Source organism: Alligator sinensis, unplaced genomic scaffold, assembly GCF_000455745.1.
Source record: "Alligator sinensis unplaced genomic scaffold, ASM45574v1 scaffold210_2, whole genome shotgun sequence".
Lineage (NCBI taxonomy): Eukaryota > Metazoa > Chordata > Crocodylia > Alligatoridae > Alligator > Alligator sinensis.
The window spans coordinates 2503045-2513296 of record NW_005841946.1 but is presented as its reverse complement, the minus strand read 5'-3'; the positions used below and the strand labels follow the sequence as shown (position 1 = coordinate 2513296).

General features: G+C 47.5%; 1 long non-coding RNA gene across 1 annotated transcript; it reads right to left on the bottom strand.

Moving 5' to 3' along the window:
- Positions 1–346: 346 nt before the first annotated feature.
- On the bottom strand, positions 347–1194 carry LOC112549667. Its single transcript, XR_003093185.1, has 3 exons — positions 1066–1194; positions 756–948; positions 347–408 (listed from the first exon to the last, which is right to left on the bottom strand). It is a non-coding gene; the product is annotated as an uncharacterized LOC112549667 (long non-coding RNA).
- Between the last annotated feature and the right edge of the window lie 9058 nt (positions 1195–10252).

The following is a 10252-nucleotide window of genomic DNA, read 5'->3' as shown; positions in this document are numbered from 1 at the left end:
GGAAAGAGTAACTAGATTGTGGTAGCAAGTTTTGGAAGAAATAATATATATATTTTTTCTTTTTGATTTGTTCAGAGCTTCTTGAGAAATGTTTCCAAGGAAAAGTTTTCACAGTGGAATTTTTCCAAAAATCTTCCCAAAATTGTGTTTTGCAAGCATCATTTTGTGTTGGCAGGAAGAAACCTTTCTGATGAGGAGCTCTAATACCTTTTATTTTTCCATTAGGCATAAAGTGGGGAGGGATGGAGTAAAAGAAAGGAGCAGTGCTTTTTTTTTTCTCATGAAAATATGTGCACATGAAATGTTCCTTTAGAAACTGCTCATCAAAAATAAACAACAATAGTATTGCCTGAACAAAACGAACATATTTAATAGAGATCTTCAGTTTGGTCCTGAAGGCATTATTTTCTGTTGAAAAGAAAAGCTTTGTTAGAAAACTTTCAACCCAGTTCACGCACAGTCTGGTTCACTTGATGATGTTCAAAAAAGTGCATAAGTTTTCCCCCCCCAACCCCCCCTAATGGTTTTATTAAGAACAAATACCTTGCTTTACAATGCTGTGCCCTCGCTTTGCTTAACAGCTCGAGCCTATGAGTTGTTTGCCTGTGTGATGTACCTCCTCCATGTGTTCCTGGACAGAGCCCTACATTGCACCTACAACCGCCCCTCCACATCTTTGTGAGAAAAAAAAGCCAAATCCCAACAGCCTGTGGTTTCCATCCTGTCTATTAGAAAAGATGAGTTGGCATTTTTACCTTGGTGTTGAAGTGGTATTGTAGACCTGATGCTCCAGGAAATGAGAGGCAAGAATCCTTGTGGGAGATCCCTTTTATTGGCCAGCTGCGTGGTTGGGATAGACGTAGGTAAGCTTTCGGGTGTCACAGTACCCTTCCTCAGGCCTCCATTTGCTCAGTAGCAGATGCAACAAAAGCTTGTGCAAAACTCTGTCTGTGAATAAAAACAAGATAGGAAAGAAACGATCAGGTAGCCAACATGCAGGAGAGATGCACTGAAAACCTGATGAGGGAGAAACAGGATTGTTTGGGAGGGTCATTATCTTATTACCTTGCAGTAAACGCCAGCATGATGCTTCCCCCATGGGACGTGCTGTGTGCTTAAAGGCCTGGTAAGCTTCAGGCTGCAAAGCTCCCCAGGGACTAGGGAATGTGCTCAATGTCACTCAGGAAGGCAGCCCCAGGGATGGTTGGGATGTTTCAGTGGAACAGGGAAGGGACTGAGGAGGTGTGGGTTGAACTTGCCCTGGCACTGCCTTCCTGAGTGACATTGAGCACATTCCCTAGTCCCTGTAAGACATGGAGACTAGTCTTTCAGAAGTATGCAGGCGTGGTGCATTAGGGATCATGAGGCCCTTGGCTCTCCTGCTGATGGAAAGTGTAAAAGTATAGTCAGGGATCAGGATTATTTCCTGGAAGCAGAGTTACGAGGTGGTGGTTTGTTAACGCAAGACAGGCAGCAAGCTAAAGTGCAGGCAGGGCCCAGTCAGGGCGGGTAAGTGCTCCAGGCATGGGGAATGGAAGAGGAGGTAGTGAGGGAGGGGTGCAGGGAAGAGGGGATGAAAAGTAGCTTTTTTCTCCTTCCAAACCTTTTACCTGCAGCTAATTCTCTTCTTGCGACCAAAGGGTAAGGGAGGAGGGAAGAGAATCTGCCCCCCTGCTACCCCCCAGCGTTGGATGTTTTGAGCACAAGTGCTTATGCCTGACCCAGGCTCTCTGCACTGCGGGAGCAGGGGCACTAAATTACCTGTGCACTTGGGCAGCGCCAACCCCTCATTTCCAGCTTCTGTTGCACGCCTTGACATCGCTCCATTGCCCTGCATGTGTAATTTTGCGTGTCATTGCCCTTAATTGTATGCTTACAGTGCCCTCTTTTAAAATTCAGCCCTTCTATCAGCAGTAGGTAGTAGCAGGTTTAATAGGGTGTTTGAATTCCTATAAAAATTAATCAGGAGCTGTCTGCGATAAGAGTCAGGCAGGGAGCCATGTGGTTCATATCTACTGTTGATAAACTCATTATAGAGGCAGGAAACATTTTTGATTGGAGCAGTGACAAAATAATTTGGAGGGGAGCCATGAAGAGAGTGGTTGGTGAGGCTTCGAGCACAGTGGAGATTGAAATGCCAGTGTGTGGAGCCGCGCTGCCAACTAACATTGACTTAGCGTCTCTGGAGAGCTGTAACGGCAAATGCATTTTATTAATGGCAATATTCTTTCAGGAAACGCTGAAGCATTGTTGTTAGAGGTGGAACCATCTTTCCAAGTGGGATTGCTCGTGTCGGTTTGGAAGTCTTCCAAACCAAGACCTGTTCCGCTTAACTTCCTCACCGCTGGTAGCTGGTCGAGTACGATCTCGTAGGAGGCCTAAATTGCAAGCCAGAGGCTTGGGGAGGGACGCTGCAGTTTTCTCTGTGCCCACTGCTCTATAGCTGTACCGGCGTTTCTTTGTCCTGAGAGGGAAGATTGTTTGCATTGACTGGTGTAGGGCCAGAGCACCCCAGGGAAGCAGAGCAGGCATTTTCTGTTGCTCGTGCTTTGATTACAGTTCATTCACCCTGCAGCGTTCCCACACGTGAGGCCCACGTTAGCTGCTATCGACTGCCTGCTTTAACAAATACTCCCTGTTTTGAAGTTTTTCCTCTCTGCTTGGTCCTTGCTGGAGTTTCTCAGATTCGTGGCTTTGCTCATGACCTTCTTACAGCTGCATGTCCTGTGGGTGTGGGCCAAACCCCTGTAAATTCTTGGTTTCCTGAGAAAATGGCTTCTCTCCCTGTATGCAGCCACGGCAGCTGGAGTCGCCCACCCTCCAGCCTGGCTGGACAGGCAGAACAGAGGGCTCGGGGGACTAAAATTTCTCTCCTGCATGGGAACAGTCCATAATGGAGGCAAATCAGTAGAGTTTTATAAAAATTACTTTGCAAAATAAAAGGAGCTAAGTGATGTTATAATTCCTCTAAGGCTGTTAGCTATCATATACAATACTGTTGCAGAGATACCGTTCCCTATTAAGTCTTATCAGAGAATTAGTCCAAGAAAAGGACTTATTTCCTCTAAGGTCGTAGGATGTCCTAGGAAGACTGACATTGCATTTTGTAGGAAGCAGAATCTGATACATGGAGGCGAGTTTAGCTCTGGGTGTATGCTTCCCTTGGTGGGTCTGAGGCTGCCCATGCTCAGGGCATATTTGCCAGGTTTTCTATAGGTCCGGATGTAATCCAGATGCATGGGTTGATTTGCATGATTGAAGCTAGTGTGCATATGGCTGTAAATAACTGTTTATGTTCAACACAACGGGTGAAGGATTGGAAATGGAGCTGTAGGGATTTTGGCCCGTGTGGCTTAGGGGTGGGATTGGGTATTTGACAGTGCTGGAGAGTTAATGGTAGGTGGTAGGGTGAATGGTACTGTAAATACTGTGTCATGGGGTACCCAAGAGACAGTGAGGTGAACCTGGGGCTAGTGTGGGATCCTCATTTTTTTTGTGTGTGCCTGATGTTGCTCTTACTGCAGCTGTTGCCTTCCCCTGGATCAGGGGTTCTCAGTGTCCAGCTCAAAGACCAAATGTGGCCCATGGAGTCATTTGCATCTGGCTTGTGGGGCAGGAAATTTGGTGGTGGGGGAGTGATGTCCATTAATACGGTCACCCTCCTCCTGCCAGTTCCCAAACTCACAAGTGCTGCACTGCTGGTTGCAGCCAAGCCATGCCCCCTCCCTTCCATATGGATTGAGGTCAGGCCATGCCTGCTTTCCCACCCGCTTTGGGCTGGGTTGAGGCCAGGCCATGCCCCTTTTCCCCTGCAGATCCAGGTTCCCTCTGCATAGTCAGATGGTGCCCACCATGCTGGCCTTGATGCTGGATTGGGACTACTGGTGGGATCCAGTCTGTGGGCAGATGGGGCACCACTCATGTGGCCCCCGTGGAAAAGGCTGAGCACCCCTTGTCCTAGATGGTCTTTACCTGCTTGGATCCAGCAAAGGAGATATACAGGTGCCATGAGAGCTGCTGGCAGGTGGGAAAAGGCATTGCAGGTTGTGGGCGACATCTTATCTGGGTTGGAGTGGGCTGTGACGCAGGTTGTAGCATGGGATTTTGTGTGACCTGAATGTTGCCTGTTCTGACCCCCAGGCTAGCCACAAGGTATGGTTTATTTGCAAAGCAGGAAGACAATAAGTGTCTTTTTCCTTGCAGGGAAGTTGTTGGAGGGAGATTCTGTGGAGCTGAGCTGCAGCGCTGGCCCTGCCAAGGTGATCCTAGAGCCCAGACAAGCCGTGGTGCTGGACTGTAACCTGGCCCCCGCTGAGCAGTTTATCAACATCACTTGGAAGAAGAATGGCTTTCCATTAGTGGAGCAGGAGCATCTCCATGTGCTTCCAAATGGATCACTCTTCATCTCATCCCAGGCTGCTGCTAAGGAGAGTAAATATCCTGAAAGGACTGGTGCTGAGGGTAATTACTCCTGCGTGTCCCAGGGCTCTTTAGGGGCTGTCATTAGTCAAACGGCTGTCGTACGATTTCCAAGTAAGTGGGGTTTTTTGTTTTGTTTGTGGTATTGATACAGAATATCAGTGTGCGAGAAAACGCATCAGTATCTTCCTGGCTCGGAAGCTTGAAACAAATCGCCTCTGAAAATGGATTTCCTTTCAGGGCGTGCGTGATTATCTGTGAAATGAGACGCAACATCTCTTTCCCCAGTTAACTGTTCATTTCTGAGGGAACTTGTCCAGAGAAGTAGGAATCACTTGGAGCCCGAGCCCTGCTATTCACAGAGAGCCAGCACTTCCCTCCGTGACTCGATCTCACCAAGTCGTTTGTCTCAGGCCGTGCTTTCAGCAGGCAGCCGGCCTTCTGTTCCCGTCCTCGCTGGGAAAGGTTTAATAAGAACTGTGTGGGCAGCTCCTTACTGTGTGAGATCTGGCACTGGTCCAGCAGAGCTGCACCTGTTCACACCAGCTGAGCCTCCAGGCCTCTGCCTTCTGGCATTTCCTCCATGACACAAAGCTGTCTCATCCTTTGCTAACTTCATGCCTTTCTTCTTTGGTTGCCTCTCTCAGTGGTGCGTGGCTATTCCCCAGCATTTCCCTATTCTATACCTGTCCACTGGACCACTGTCCTCAGGGAGGATGCTTCAACCCACATCATTACTGAGAGTAGCAGGAAGGATCTCTGCTATTGCTCAGGTGGTGGTGGTGCTTTCTGTGATGTGGGATGCCTGGAATTGCACTGGCACTGCTCTGTGTCTTATTGTGGTCATTCACCAGGCTGAGATTCCAGCTGCTAAGCTAAGAGGTGAGGGGCTCTGCTCCCAGTACCCTGAAGTTGTCTGGTTTTGCAATGTAGCAGTATTTTTTTAGGACATGGAAAGCAGAGGCAACTCCTTGACGTTCCAGGTTGCTGGCACGTGAAAAGCAATAGGGGAAAAGGAGCATTGTAAAATGCACCGGGCCCCAATAGATGACACTGGGTTTCCATTAAATAAGGGCCTCAGCTAGCCGAGTGGTGTCTTGGGTCTGTCTAATATGGGGATGTGGAATGACAAGGCCCTGGTAATAAGTGATAGGCATTTTGTTGGCTGTTATCAGGGACTGACCTGATGCTAAAGGCATGTGTTGCTAGAGCTGGAGGTGGAAGCTGTCCCACTCAGCTCCTCTGGATTGAGCAGAGAGGGTTATGTGCGTCTGTCTGAGCTGAGAGGGCGGCAGGGGTGAGTTACCCACAGCAGCCAGTGATTGCAGAAGTCTTTTGGGGGGGCACCATGGAGAGGGAGAAGGATCTGAATCTCACAAAAGGCCAGTAAAAAATGTTCATGGCACAAGCGCCAACCAAAAACTTGCTGAGAACCAAATATTCTCTGCTTCCCACCATTTGTAATGGCACGGGGCCAGATGGCATCCTCAGGTCACATGCGGACAAGGGATGGTTGCACCAGCTCCCTCAGTCACATGGCAGAACAGGTCAGTGAGCCCAAGGCTGGTCAACGTGTGGAGAACTGGAGCCAGCAGTGCAGGAGCGGGTCAGGGCAAGGACCCATCGCCCTCATGTTCACCTTGCAAGTGAGGGGAGGGAGATGTCATGCAGCTAGACGATGCACAGAGGAGGAAATCCCATTAAAATAAGGGGTTCCCTTGGGTTGGAGAATGGTCACCAGGAAAACCGGCTTAGGAGACAGGCTTTGCAACACTGTATGAGATGGATTGAATTGTGCAAAAGGGTTAATAAAGAGAAAAGCAGAACCTGTAGCATTGTTGTTGTTCCTTGTTTGACAGCTCCCGCCTCCACACAGCCTGCGCGATATGGCTCAGTGAGGCTTTGATAAATAATGGAGAGAAACCAACTGGCATTTCTGCAAAATAGGCAGTAAAATCACTGCAGCCGTCCTCGCCTGCGCGGTTCACTGCGAGTAACACAGCTAAAACGTACGCAGCAAACAGTGCAGAGTTTGTCAGTGAGAGCTGAGCTCTGCTCTAAATTTCTTGTCTGCTGCTGATAGGAGTCCTGCAAAATCAGAGAACCTGGCTTGCCTTTGGTGTTTTTTCAGGGTTAACCTGGACTGGATTATTCTTTGAGTTGTTCTTCGTCTTGAATAGTTTTTTCCCCATAATTTGTGTCAGACATTAACCCAACAGTGAGCAAGAGAGAGACTGCATGCATCCATGTGTGTGCACTCACAATGGACTTGTGATTTTGCAGCTTGACAGGGCCAGAAGCTCAAATGTGCTCTTTTAAATGACTCAACTTCAAATAGATGCCCCTTCTGTGTGGAGGTTTGCCACGCACCGTTTGGCATGCACTATTTGTATTAGGATTGTGTCCAGAGGCCGCAGTTACAGCTGAGATTCTACTGAGCTAAACGCTGTACAAATGCACAGGAAATGCAAACCATGCACCACAAATAGCAAGCAACTTGCAGCAGTTGCAGTGGCTATGTGTGCTGTGTGCCAGGCCTGACTGGGAAGGAACCAAGAACCTCTGGCTTTTGAAAGCAGGAGTTTCTGCCTACTAACTGGGATAAAAGCCTCTACTCTCAGCCTCACATTTTCTGTTTATGGCCATGTCACCACAGGAGGAGGAAGGAGCTTCATAGTAAGAATGGGTTATGTGTGCAAGATTTTAGGGCCGCTGTTTGACGCAGGGTATGGATTTGCTGAGTGCAGTGGGTTCCTGTAGAGAGTCGAGGTGTGGAGTGCCTTGCAGCTTTGGGCCCAGGTTGCTTATTGAATGACTCATAAAGCAGCCCAAATAAGTCAATGGACACAAAGGTTGGACTTGAATATGTAAGGAGCAGGCTAGTGTGGGAAGCAGGCACTTCCCTTTGAAGAGAGAGGCTGTTGTTAGTGGATCAACATCTCCTTGATGGTTGTTGTTAGTGGATCAACATCTCCTTGAGTCAGTCTGGGCCCAAAGCAGAAGAAGGGAGGTGGAGGGTGGGAACAAGGAGCCCTGCTTGTTACAGGCGGATCAGCAAGTCTTGGTTGTGCCAGGTGTATTCCCAAATGCTAGAAAACAAAACGGTGAGCCTAATTTAGTCCCCACTTCTTTCTATTCAGTAAACACACTTTGGAAGGAAGGAGGATGCCTTGGCTTTCAGAGCTGCTCAGATCCTCCCAAGCTGTTTCCTTTGTATTTTTTTAAGGGCTAAAAACATTTTCCTTCTTATCAGGTTATTAAAATAATTCAGCAAGATCTAGATGATGGTCCTGCATGAAAATAGCAACATCCCTTTAATTATAGCCTCAGGAGGCGGTGCCAAGATGCTGTGATTAGAAGCAGATACTCTTCCATGAGTTAGAGCAGGGTGGCACCCAATTTGGCATTGCTCAGTAACTTGTTCTTGGTAGTAAGTTACAGTAAGTTGATCGCTGTCTTTTGAAACAGAGGAATGAAGGTTTACAGTAGCAAATGACTTGTATGTGTTGACAGCAGCCACATGCTCTCTCTCTTCTTCCTTTCACCCAATGTATTCCTCCTCATCTCCATGCAGACATAAATGCGGGGTCAGTCTGAGCAGAACTGGTCCAGTCGACCAGGTGACTTTGATGGCCCATGCAGCAATGCACCTGCTTAACAAAACACGGGTGGCTGGAAAGACCAAAAGGCCACGTTTTCTGAGAGTGCATAACTGTAGTGTGTGCCTGGGTCTCAGCTGTGCTGGGAGAATGCAATAAGCTGTGCTGAAAAAGTCACTTAAATCGATGCATGCTGTGGGTTTTATCCTTGCTTTGGGACCAGCTGCTGGGCACAAGTGTTGGGCTCCAAGTGTGCCCTCCTTTTTGTAGTGTGGCTTTGGGCTTGGGTTCTGGCATTCTGGGAGGGCCTGCCTGCGTGATGTTGACAACTGAAACAACAGCTTTCTGCAAGGAGCTAGAGAGCCGGGGCTTTTCATAAGGCAGTGGCTGCGTCATGGCCAGGGTGGATTTGATTTGAATCAGATCAATTCAAATTATGATTTAAATCACTGGTCAGGAAGCCTTGATTTAATCAGCGCTTTCTACAAAAAGTGCATTCTTGTTATTTGTTGTCCTTTATTCATTTAACTTCTTTAAACTGCACTTTTACAAAGAGGTAAGGGCTTGAGTGTGTGTACACAAACTTGCAGAGAGACAAGAGGGCTGCTGGGTGGGTAATCACTGATCAAGTCTGTTATCTCTCATCTCCATACCCTGCTGTTAACAAGGATGTGATCTCTAGAGAGACAAATCCAGTTTGAGAACTGAAACTAAGCATCACAGAGATGCTTAATGGGATTTTCTAGACTGAGCACTGTGTCCCATTGGGTACAGTGGTTTTCTTTAATCTTTACTAATCTGTAGGAGCAGCGTCTGGGAACCCCATAAGATTGGGCCCCTAATATAGTCCATGGCCTGTTGTGTCCTATTTATAGAACTTTTAAATATGTTACATGAATATATAGTCTCAAATAGTATATTATTAGAAGTTATGATCCCTATTCCACAATATCTTTTGAGCTTTAATGTATCTTAAATTAAAACTATATATACTTTTATTATTTTAAACAAGCATTTTAAAAAAATCCCCATGATTAAATAAAAAAAATTGATTAAAAAAAATATTTTTTTTAATGTTGTTTTTTTTTTCTTTTTCTACCCTGATCATGGCGAGCTTTTAAAAACAGAGGGAGGCCTTTCTGGGAAGGCCGTTGTAGACCAGTGACTGAAGAGTTTTTGGAGGCTGCTCTGCAGACTTCCACACCGCAGACTCGGGGTTGACTTGCCCCGACTGCTGCAGTGTTGCAAAGTTAGCTCACGTGGTGGAGGTAGTGACTTTGTGGCTGGGGTGTAGTTGGTCCTATCAGAAATATTGCCAAGCAAACCTTGCTGCCTCCGATACACTTGGTAGCAGCAGAGCAAGGGCTTGCACTTTGTCAGGGGAAGATGTATGAGAAGAGTCCACGCTGGCAATGACGGCACACCGAGAGCCTTATCACCAACGTGCTGCTGTTCTCAGGCACCCAGCGGAGTCTATTAAGGTGCTGTGGGAAGTAGCCGAGAGAGATGTAATGGATTGCAGGCTCAAGATTTACTTTCCTGAGGTGCAGTGGGGCCGAACAAACTCAGGCTTTGCTTTTCTCTTTGAGGCTCTTTGATGGCCCACATCAGCAGCTGCTTATGGTGTCGTGGAAGCTTCTTAATTCACAAGCTGGCTGTGCTGAGCGGGTCATGCTAGCAGGAACAGGACTTTAGTTTTGCAGACATAGGTGTGGTCTGATCAGATCTTGGTCTATCAGCATTATCCACAGCCTCAGAGCCAGCATGCTCCCATCCTCTCATGGGAAGTGGCAGGCAGGGCCTAATACCCTGATTCATGCCTTTTTGGGCCAGATGCCCACGTTTGACTGTTGGGCCCCCTTACACTCCCAGAAAGGAAAGAGAAAGCCATGCAGGCCATTTGGAGCCTAAATGAGGTTCCTAGGCCTCATATAGTCTTGAACTAAAGAACCTTGCTACAGCAAGGTTCACAATATATCAGTGATCATTGCCCCTAGTATTCAGCACATGTGGTCTGATGCAAAGTGAGGAATATAAAAAGGGGAGCTGGGGGGTGGGGGGTCCCAGTCAGATACACAAGGGGAATCCATTCCAAATGCAGGTGAGAATTTGAGAGCTTGGTTTTGCTTCTGGCTGAGATTACTAGCACTGGCCCTCATGGAGGAGGGAACAGGAATGGAAACGGGCAAGGTCAATTGTAGGACAGTAAGAAAAGGGTAAAAGAAGAGGGAAAG